Source organism: Triticum aestivum, chromosome 1A (genome assembly GCF_018294505.1).
Source record: "Triticum aestivum cultivar Chinese Spring chromosome 1A, IWGSC CS RefSeq v2.1, whole genome shotgun sequence".
Lineage (NCBI taxonomy): Eukaryota > Viridiplantae > Streptophyta > Magnoliopsida > Poales > Poaceae > Triticum > Triticum aestivum.
Window position 1 is genome coordinate 80,221,769 of NC_057794.1, and position 12,311 is coordinate 80,234,079.

The following is a 12,311-nucleotide window of genomic DNA, read 5'->3' on the forward strand; positions in this document are numbered from 1 at the left end:
GTTTAACGGAGGGGTTTGATGGAGGCGAGGAGGCGTGTTCAGCCGGGCGTGCAGTGGGCGGCGCAGTACTATTCGATTTGACAACTACAACTAGTATATTATAAAAAACAAAGAAGAGTAGTAGAGATAGAGATAAGAATAGAGACTAGGGAGGAGCACCATCTACTGCTTCGTGGGCTACTCATGCGCTCCATTCGGCGGCCGCAACGTCCCCTACAACCACTCCCTCCTGCGCTCCATTCGGCTGTCGCTGTTGAAATTTGGGGTGCGCACTCTCGCGACTGCTAGCAGGGACGACTTCACCGACGACGACTTCTTCCCCAACCTCGTCAACCTCTTCCTCAACGACGTGGGCGACAACCTCAACACCAATGGTGCTGCTCCTGTTGCACCGTATGTGTTTCTGTCCTTCCTGTTCGAAATCGTGGTAGAATTCATGTTTCTAGTCTGTGTCCTAGATTCGATCTGTTCATCTACTATGCTAGTCCGCATGATTAGTTTAATATCTTTTATAGCCATCATGCTTTATTTTGTGCTTATTCGGACTAAATCTCGTAGTAACTTGCTCATATATTCAACTGGCGGAACATCCCCTACAGCCACTCCCGTTTCATGGACGGCCTGATCGATGCCTCCAAGGAGCCCTTCGCCTACTGCTATGAGTGCCCGATGCCATTTTGGGGCTCGGCGGCGGACATCGTGCATCACCTAACGCAGGCGTGCGGCGATCACTACTGGCCCTTGGCGAAGAACATCAAGTACGAGACATGCTACCCGTTCACCGTGCCGGATGTCACTGGAGGTTCACCACCGTCTGCTAGTCTCAGAGGAGGACGGCAGCGTCTTCCTCTTGATCGTGGGCACCGGCGAGGCCCATGCAGGCCGCCGACCCGTCTCTGTAGTGTGCGTCAGGGGCGACGCCGCTGCCGCTGACACTAACACGAGGCCGATGTACGGGTGCGTGCTCACTATTACTACCCCTCGAAGGAACGTGGGCAGCGACATTGGCTACGTCAAGCTGACTTGGACTCTGCCGAGCTGGGACCTTCCCGCCGATGTGGACATGGAAGACGCACGGTATTATTTGACCCCCAACAATGTGCATGGGGACTCCAAGGAGGTTCACCTGGACATCTGCATTATCAAGTTAAATGTTCATCATTAGTCTTCGCTCAATGTAATCTGCTGTCTAAGCATGTGGAGACTTTCATGCATGATCTTGCTCTATTGGAGTATCGCGCATGAATAAAAGTGTATCCATTTATGGTTTAGTCTAGAATCTTCCATGTATGAATTTTTACTACAGTACTGGTGAAAGACTTAGGATGAACCATTTCTTACATATCCTCTGCCCCCTTCCAAGTCATCCTGATTTAATCCCTCCGTCTAGGTGTATAAGGGCATGGTTAATACTTAAATAGTATACCCAATTGTTGACTATAAGAAAGTGCCATGTCATCTATAGCCAACATGTATAACGATGGATACTCAAAAACTAATTCTTGATGATCATTTCTTGCAAAGCACAATAAGAGTTATTTCTTCACAAGTTTTGGATGTAGGTTGAATAGTTGAATGCTTTTGTTTGCAAAATATACTTTTTTTTATCTATTTCACCTGGATGTTTGTGAGCTCTAGAGATGAAATAATATCTGGAGAAACCTATCGATACCCATTACACATGAGATGACCCCCACATCCTTTACACAAGAAATCAATGCATTTCACTCTTCCGTGCAACGCACGGGCACTTACTATAGATTAGTACGACGAAAAATTGAACTAACATTATATATAGTACGATAAATGATGATGCATGTCACCTAAAATTGTATCATTGAAAACTATGTTCAAATACGAATCCAATGATATTGTTTTTGTTGACATGCACTAACATTTTGTCAGTTAAATCTTCACTCAAATTCAATGGGGGATAAACCACAACCGATGTAGTAAACCATGACCGAGTACTACTGTAGAGGGTGGCGCTGCACGGGAGTCTCACCCCACTCGTGGTGCGATAGTAAAGTCGTCATATCACAAAACCCAACCACTCCCAGTAATAAGTGGCCTGGTAAAATAAATGGACAAGCAACCATCACATCCCTCCATCTTTTTTGCATTTCATCTCTCTACATTTACTTTCTCCGGTTCATCTCGCACACTCGATCCCTTGCTTCTACTCCTAGTATCCCTAGCTACTACTCTTAGGGCCAGTTCTTTTGGCGGCTTCCCCAGCTTTTCCCATAAGACTAGTCACAGTGGAGAGTAACATTAAGGCGCCTCACTCATTTATTTGGGCTTCTAAACTACTACTTGTAGTACCTCCGTTCTGGTTTATTCCTCACCATTGTAATTTTTGCTAAATTTTAACCAAAGATAACATTTCATTAGTTAAATTTATGATCAAAATTTGACACAAATTACAATGGGGACCAATAAACCAGGACGGAGGTAGTAGTTATGGGATTACTAATCTAGAAGCCTAAATGAACTGGCCCCTGGTACTCCTACTAGTAGTAGTACTCAAGTTGGAATTCCAATTGCACGGCACAACTTGTTAGGCAAAAAAATTGATACAGGGTGTAGGAAGCGGTTTGGGAATTTGCATGCCTTTCGGACCAGTGAGATACTTCGTACAAAGTAAGACAGAGAAATGACCACAAAGAAGGAAGCTAAAAGTAAACAATCAAATGAGCATTTTTGCATTTTTTTTGTATTGAATCATTTCACAAGCTTGACTAGTGATGTTTTTCTACTTTTACAAAAACCGCATCGTAATGTTAAAACGTGCATTTGCACGTACATAAGTAATAGTAGTACTCCCTTCGTCTAGGTGTATAAGTCTCCCCTCCTTCTTGGTCACGGTGCACAACCAAAGATGACTTATTGACCTGTACGGAGGGAGTAGCACAGTCTGCAAGCATATATAGAGAGAGACGTGTAGTGCGGTAGTATATAGTAAAGTTTGTGCTATATGCACGTACTTACAAATGCGTACGAATACAAAAGGTTTCCAAACTTTCCCTTTTACATACTTAATTAAGGACGCTAATAATTCCCGAATGTTCAGGATTTATCATTTGCGTCCCAAAACTTATGAGATCGCCTTACGAAACAAAAATTATACTCCTACTAAAAGCCACGGCGCTCGTAGGAACGCTTGCAGCGCGCCATGAGTGCCCTGGGGCGCGGCTGTTTCCCAGCGCGCTGACACAACGCCTCTTCCTCAGCATCGCAACTCGCGAGGTGCTGATTGGCGGCTTGCCAGCGGGCGAGCGCGATCTCACCGGTGTGGTGATCCGGCGCCAGCAGGTACTCCTCCCCGCTGGAAGCGTGCACCCGGTCCACGTACTGCCAAGCGTAGATGAGGTGCTTGGGCCCTTTGCCACCCTCACGGCCCTCGCACGAGCCTTTTGCCAAAGAGCTAATTGCCTGACTCTCTCGGACGCGACATAGGCCTGCCAGGCAGCTTGTTCCGCGGTGCGCTTCTCTTCCTCGGCCTTCTTCTCCGCCTCTATTTTGGCGCGCTCTGCTGGAGGCAAAGCCTCCCACAAGGAGACATCCATTTCTTTCCAAAGCTCCTCAGGGCTGGGGGGCTCGGCGGCCGGCGCGGCGTTCTCCTTGTAGCGGGGAGCCGACGCGTCCTCCGATGCGCGTGCTGGCGAGATTGGGAACGCCGACGCATCCACCTCAATGCGTCACGGCGAGGAGCGGAACACCGACGCGTCCTCCTTGACTAGTAGTGGCAAGGAATGGAACGACGACGCGTCCACCTCGATGCGTCGCGGCGAGGAGCGGAACACCGACGTGTCCTCCTCGACTAGTGGCGGCGAGGAATGGAACAGAAATGCGTGACCGTCCGCACGATGCAGTGAGGGGCGCCTAGGGCCTGGGAGGGGCGATGCCATGGTGGTCGATGTGAGAGGGAGGGGGAGGAGATAGCGATGAACGTGAACATGAGAAATAGCGATGTCGTGGGAGGCGCAGTATTTATAGCGAGCAATGGCACACCTACATAAGATATGGAATGAGATGCACTGACTTAACTGCAGGTCCAGTTGCGTCACTGACATGTGGGCCAGACCCCTGTTGGGCCCATATGTCAGTGACCCAATGCACCTGCAGTTAAGTAACTGAAGCAGCATCCTCGAAGATATGTTGCCTGTAACAGCTACGTTGGCATATTTGTTGGAGAAAATTACGGGGGAGGGAAGGGGTGGAAATATTGCTGGTCACAATGGATTGGACGAGCTCGGGGGGAGGAGAGTTATGCATGCAGATTTTTTCCACAGGGGGTGGAGCGGTGGGACCGCCGGAGGGAGAAGGAGAGTCTGGCAGGCATATTGTTTCCACACATGGAGAGGAAAAGATTTGGAGACGAACGGGCTTCCTGCAGGTATGGGGAATGGTGCATAATAAGTCTCATCTTGCATGCCGGGCTAGGTATAGTCTCAAGTCATTAAAAACATACACGCCCCACACATGTTCATATTTCAAGGTGCACTAAATTATTGCATGTGATGATTAAGGTTGGCCATAATCGTGGTATCTTAGCTGGTATCATGCACACGGGAATAGAAAACATGCTGATGTGGCAAAGAATTAAAGAAGAGAGGGGGGTTAGAGTAATTAGTGTCCATGCATGCATTGGTAAACACATTTTTTGTGAAGAACTACAAAAACTATTCCACCACCTCGATATCTTGCTAAGAGTAGGTGAAATTTTTGAATCGAGCCCTTTAAACTAGAAGGGAGGTAGTAGTACTCTAATAGCTAACCTTGGACCTGTTTAGATCCATGTGTTAGAGTTAGTTTGGGTTAGTTTGAACTCAACTAACCCAAAAAAATCTAACCCACCCAAGAGGTGCTTATTTGGGTTAGTTCTTCTCGGGACACTAAAAAACACATTTTTCTCTCGCTCTCCCCGCAGGAGATCCCTCCCCACTTCCTCGAAGCTTCTCCTCCTCTCCCTCCCTCCCTCCTTCTTGCACCGCCCATGAAGGAACCTCGCCGTATTCGCGCTCCATCTAACCCTATCATCCAAACACCTCTTTCGCTAGAGTTACTTCAGGGTTAGTTCAAGATTAGAATCTTTAACTCATCTAACTCATCTAATAGTAGTTCTTATATTCATTATAATCAGTATTGTAGATATTAATATTTTTAGTATAAATTTGGTCAAACACTTTGCAAACGGTTGACGGAAGTAAAAAGGACCATAGGGAGTATCATGCATGGGGAGTAGGCATAAAAATTGCTCATTTATAGCCGGTCGAAGTCTCAAAGGGCGCAACCGCGCGAGGGAGGCGAAGGTCGTGGGAGGCGCGACGGTTGACGGAATTAAGTGAAGTTACCCACGCGCCGACATGACGTGCGAACAGGCAGAAGCTATACCATCATGCCTACGATATGGGTCTAGTAGACATGACATCTAGTGGGTCCCGCATAGTTCTTGAGAACTCTTTGGGGGCTTGCAGCCGTTTATCCACCGGGCAAGCCAACAACCCCACGTCGTTAGCATGCCCTACTTGTCCCCGTCTTCTACTAGTACAATACCTTACAACAGTTCGCTCCTAGTCGTCCCGTCCTTTCACATTACACCAATTCAACTTCTCCTAACCCTCCTCCAAAATCCATGGCCTCCCAAATCTCCATGGTCGCCGTTGAGTACCAGGTTAGAGCCATCACCGGTGATGAGTTTTTTGTCATCTACACACGTGGATCCACGACGGTGAAAGCATGCCTTGCTCGCTTCCTACGCATGCTAGGAAGAGGGGCGAGGACAAAGTCAAGGACATGGACTCGGACTCCGAGTAGGTGGCAGTGCCGTCGCTCATGTTGGTTCTGCTGTAGTGTCAAGCGGACTAGTTGCTTAGTTTATTTTCAAGGGTGTGTTGTGCTGAGGCCCCAGCAGAACTATGTTTATGATCTTTCTCGTTATTTTAACTCTTTAGTATGTACAGTAGTACTAGTACTATGTCTTACTACTGTTCTTCTTGCAGTTGGTACTACTGCTCCTATCTTCGTGTTCCTAATGTACTTAATACGTTCGTACTAGTAGTATAATTTGGGTCAGTCGATTTGTGAAATAAGTTCAACGGAGTGAAGGAAGTAGACAGCATAGAAGCTACCCCAGTATCTATATTAGGGTGGCAGGGTGCCCATGATCTATCTTATGAGTGTTGGGTGTGGAATGCAGTTCGCCGGAAAAAAATGGATAGTGCCCGGGGGTAAACGGATGGCGGGGGTGGGGGAGCATGGCGGTAGCAGGCAGTTCAGGGGAGGGCGCGGTGGCGGCGGTAGGCGGTTAGGCGTGTGGCGGGCTGAGAAGATGAACTGTGCATCAATTTCGGAGGTTGAAGAAGCCCTTCTAGCCATCCATGTTGCATCAAACGGCTCACAAGAGTCGACTGACCCACATTGCTCATTCAGATTGCAGGATCCACGTGGCATTCAAGGTCTCGAAGGTAGATTCCATGTCCGAACCCGGTTTGCGGGCTCGACACGCGCGCGACCGGCTTCCGCCACGACAGCCACCATGCGCGCCTCCTCCGCGCGGGCGGAGACGACAATGACACGCTGGTCCTCCTCGTCGGCGTGCTGGAGCATGCGCTCGTCCTCCTCTTTGTACGCTGCGTGCATAGACGCGGCTCCACCAGCTGCTCGCGTGCTTGGCAGCGCGGCGGCATCACGAGGAGGGACTACAGACGACGTGAGCGGGCGAGCCTTCGGCTTGGCGGTGATGGGCGAGAAATTGTTGGCCGTAGTAGGCGGGCGTCGGCAGGCGCAACGGCGCCAGGGGCATATTGATGAGTGCGCGTATGGGAGCTTAGTTTAGTTTTATATAGGGTTGGTCAAACTTAAAAAAACAGTACTAGTACACGTAAAAATTAGACTTAGGCATCGGTTATATTAGTTACCACAGCCACGATACAGAATCCTGCGCAAGCGCGTGAACCGCGGCCGCGCGGTCGATCGAACGGTGTGTCACCATGTCGCGCTCGAAGGACATCCACCAAACCTTTTTATGTGTGTGAAAACAATCCCCGAATATTACTCAACTTTTTTTTCCGGAAAAGTTCTTGACGCTACAATATTTCCATATATTTGATTTTAGCTCCAGTTCATGTTTATCTGGATTTGGACGTTTTAGGTGCACCCTAGTTTTTTTAATACTAATTTTGTGTGTGTGACTGAGAGAGAATGTGTGTATGTGTCCATATGTGTGTTGTGGTGGAAGGGAAATGTGGATACAGTGTGCGTGTGATAGAGACATAGAGAGGTGTGAATGTGCAAATAATCATGCACGAGTGAGACATAGACAGATGCCGATACGTTGTGTACTTGTGTATACATGAGAGAACAGTCTTATATTTTACTTGTGTGTGTGTGTGTGTGTGAGGGAGAGAAAGGAGCATCTGTAACACAACAACCATCTCTCTCGATGCGTCCGTCCCTCGCACGATCGCATGTAACACATGCATCAACGCGCACATTTTGACACCCTCACCCGGCCCCTGCCCACCTCAAGGTCCGCACATCGCTCTCTATCTCAGACGCACATTCTCTTCATGAATACCCTGTTTAGCATGTAGCTTTCCGTCACATACACACACATTTCTCTTCGTGAATACATCTGACACACATACACACACAGCACACACACACACCCCCTCCCCCGAGCACACAATTCATCCCCATCCAAGGTTATATGGCGACCACTCTCGCTTGTGCTTCTCTGCACCCCAGCATGCACAACACCTCAATCTTCAAAGAGGGCATCGAGGAGATTGAAGACGGCAACCACACTGCGCTAGAGAATGCGGGGCCATTTGGAAGCAGGATTATGTGACGACGGCTGAGTGACTCCTCCCCCACCCTCTCTCTCTCGCACAAAATTACCAATCCCTCTCTCCCCCGCACAAATTTATCAATCCCTCAACCCATGAGATCCTTCCCCTCTCATCCATGTTTTTCCAGCTCTCTCATCAAACTTGTTGTCTCTTCTCCTTCCACGTGTACAGAATCCGGATGCACACACATCTCACGTATATTACATGTCTCCATCTTTCTCACAGACGTAACTTCTTTCTCTCTATCTCCCTCTCTCTATTTGGTTAGGTTTGTCTCCTACTCTCTCGTCCACATACATGTAGTCTTTCCCGCCCTATCTTCTCCATCTTCGCAAGCTCTCTCTACACGTTTCATTCACACATTGGGATATGTTCAAAATGTTGCTTTTATAATGGCTGATGTAGAGTTATTGTTGGTTTTGTTGCATGCTACAAAGTAATAACTATGAAATGCATTTTGATTGTCATTTGACTGGGATTATGCAAGTTTGAGCATGTTGTGAAGTACGATAGACCTCGTATACATCTTGGAATCTGATAATGATTGTAAATATTGAACTGTATAGACCATTACATTCAACATCAGTAGCCTAATATATTTATTTCACAATTTAAACAAATGATTAATTCACTACATACTAAGAAAACAAATGTGTACACCCTCCGTTTCTATTTAAGTCCGCGTATTAGCATTGGTCAAAGTCAAGTTTTGTAAACTCTCAGAAAGTTTATAACAAAAAATATTAACATATACAATAACAAATAAATACCATTAGATTCATTATTGAATGTACTTTCACATCATACATATCTGTTATGGTAAATGTTTATATTTTTCTATAAACTTGGTCAAACTTTAGGAAGTTTGACTTCGTTCAAACCTAATATGCAGAGTTTAATAGTACTACTCGCTAGTTGCTTAGCCGAATCACCCAACACGCCACACGGGGAGTTCAGTATCACCAAATTTTGAGGTCAGCGGGAAAATCCCCCGCAACCCTGATTCGAACAGTGGGAAGTTACCATCATAGCCTTCGGAACAGGCCTACAGATGAAGGTTGGTAGGGGGCTATTTTCGTAACTTCAGGTTCACCCTACGTAGCCAACCCCACCCCGGCACGCAGAGTAGTACACCTGAATACTCCCCATTTTCTATCCCCACCGCAAAATATACTTCTCCATGGCACCGCAGCCTTCGTGCTCCTCCCCTTCTACATCGGCGCACTCATCCACCGCAGCGCATCTGCCACATTGACGACCTCGTATGCCGCACTAGAGCTGGTCCACCATCGTTGTCATACACGGAGCCTCTTCCCCGGCACCGTCTTCCACGGTCTCGGATCTGCTTCCCGGAAGCCGACGCCAAGCGCAGAAGCACCACCGTCGTGGACAATGAACTGACTCCCGTTGCCAACCATGACTCACAGAGGCCGCTGCGACCATCGTTCTCCTCCTCGATTGGTAATGTGTGTATTGAATCACTTAGCAGTACATGTGCAGTTCCAATTTTGTTCATACCTACCCTTAAAATTTCCTGGGTGCTATTGTTCCCGTAAAAGTAATTGGTTATAGCCTCCATTTTTCTTGCCATGCTGAGATTTTAAAACCACGAGTGCGAACATGCAGAGGAGCAATGAAGACCACACACGGGATATTGGGGACATCTTCAAGGAGCATGGCAAGTTAAAGAGGATATGCACCAAACCTGTAAAACGAGCTTTGGTAAGTAACACCCTTTCAATTACTTTCGTTTAGCCTTGTGTTCTTTGGTGTGTATATGTTGTAGTTTCTGTTTCTCTTAAGCCTCGTGTTCTTCGATGTGTCATAAGAAGAGTCTTAATCGACCTAATGCTTTCGTTTTTAGCTTGATGTAGGAAGTGGGTGTTCTCACCTTGTAGTCTGTTTTCATATTTTTTTCCTTTTGAATTCACTTCCCAGTTCTGTATATCTGGCTTCTACTAAATGGATCTGGGTTGCTCTGAGTATTGATCTAAAAAAGAGGTAACTTCATTTTAGGATGTAGTTCCTGCTAGGAGGGAAGTATGGTCAACCTCGAGATCATGTTTCCAGAATGAGGCTGGATTACACACAAGGTGCCAATTCCCTAATGATGCTAGATTAGACACAAGGTGCAAATTCCCAGATGATGCTGGATTACACACAAGCTAGGTGGAGTCATTAGCTGTTCGTGTCCTTGTGGCTCTAGTAAAGGCTGAAAGAAAGCATGCAGCAACCCTTGAGAATATAGCTGAGTTCCTGAAGAAGCGAAAAGAGCAATCCGATGCTCTCTTCACCCATGCCAAAGAAGAGATGGAAGAAGCTAGAAATAAGATAGCAGAGGTAGACCATGCTAAGCATCTCCTGCTATCTAAAACTGTTGTCAATACAAAATTTCCTTCATAGTATCTAGGTTCAAATGTTTATCCAGTCAGCATGCCTATTGTGATGTCCGTGCATCTACTGATGTGGCACAATTTTTTTTCGGGTCATGTAATAACAGCAATTACTTTCCAAACAATAACAGACGAAGCATTGGACATGGTATAGTTCACGCGCAAGCCCGACATTCCAAGTTCAACTTCCACATCAAACTCATGTTCACGGATATCTCCACATTCATACATAATGTCCACAACCATGATTCACTTCAAAGCCAAAAAAATTGAGGAGAGTTATGAATGAAGAAAGAGCTCTAGTTCCTGCTACCAGTGCGAGCACAACAAGTGAAGACCATGCATTAATTATACTTTTGTCATTTTTTGTGTTCTAAAATGCGGGCCGGCTCGCGGAAGGACGTGTTGCCAGCACACGCGCGGATTCAATGAAGGAAGACGGGGCAGTCTGAAGCCGGTTGCATGCGGCGAGGAGGCGTGTTCAGCCGGGCCTGTCTGTGCTATGAGAGGTCGCGTCTGTGTCAGAGCAATCACTCCCTCCAGTCCTTTTTTGTTTATGTATAACAAAAATCTTGTTTTCCATTCACATTTTACAAGTAAAATTCGTGGACAAACTTTGACCCAAAATACGATGGGGACTAGTAAACCAGAACGGAGGTAGTAGTTTTTTTAATCAAAGAAGGATTTCCCCCTTCGGATTTTCATTACTGAAAACCAACATCTAAATCTAAACCATAGTATTTTCCCTAGAACTACCAGGTTCAACATCTCGCAACATAAACCCATACAACTATACGCCAAGGAGGTATGTAGTACTATGAATTCCATTTTCGCTCCATACCAATTGTTCTAAAAACTACTTAGTACTTATAACGCACCATTGAAAATCGAAACTCCTAACCCCGCTAAAAAATGATATTTTAAACGTGGCTACTCGATCTGTGGCAACTGGCGAGGCACTGCCTCCAAGTCGTTCACCTGTGGTCCCGACCATCAACTCCTACGGATCAAATTATCACGCGAGCTGACTATTCCTACAAAGGTGTGCTCCACCACGTACCTAGTACCCGCGAATGCAGCAATCGTGCACCTAGGGTTTATTTGTTAACGTTGCCTTTACATAACACTCATGTGTGCGAGACATCGAGAGACCGACTGCGTGCGTGCGCCTCTTCTCTTCATATATGTACTCCACCATTTGTCTGGTGTCCAAAAAATTATAATAACTACTAGCAATGTGCCCATGCGTTGCCACACGATCAGAGTAGTTTAATACATATTCACCGATTTGATAGAAAAAAGTCTAGATTTGAAATACGTATATCACTAAAAAATGACATCTTTTACTCAAAATATATTCCTTTGGTGGTTTTGATGAGATAAGGGAGGAATGTTGTTGGTTTCAAGATTCGAGAAGCGGTATATGTCTAATTTCTACTCTTACTAGCAAGATGCCCGTGCGTTGCACGGAACATCAAGATCTTGTGGGAGAAAAGGATGAATGAGGGAAGGCCTTATCGGCAAATGTGGAGAGGAGTGCGGGTAAATTGTCATAGTTTCGTTCCTATCCGTCAAATATAAATCGGACGGCCTATATTGCAGGATGGCAGGCCGACCATCATCACCAACTCTGTTTTTTATCCCTACTCTTATAAAAAGCATAGTTAGTGATGATCGTGTGCCTGCCATCCTGCAATATAGGTCGTCCGATCTATGTGTGACGGATAGGAAGGAAACTATGACAATTTTGCAAAAAGACACCCACACCCCTCTCCACACTTGCAAATAAGGCCTTCCCTTGTTCATCCTTTTGTCCCACAAGATAAACTACTCATACAAATGCATCTTCATGTTCCGTGCAACGCATGGGCATCTTGCTAGTTGTTGCAAAAAGCCCATGTGTATGAGAGAGAGAGGGAGAGAGGAGGAGGACGGAGTACATGTGTGACAAAGACACAAAGAGTGTGTGTGCGAGAGGTATCAGCTTAAAATGAGGCGATAGTGTGTGTGTGCATGATTGAGAGGGCGTGTCTCAAGAAGGGAAGAAAAATCTACATAGATA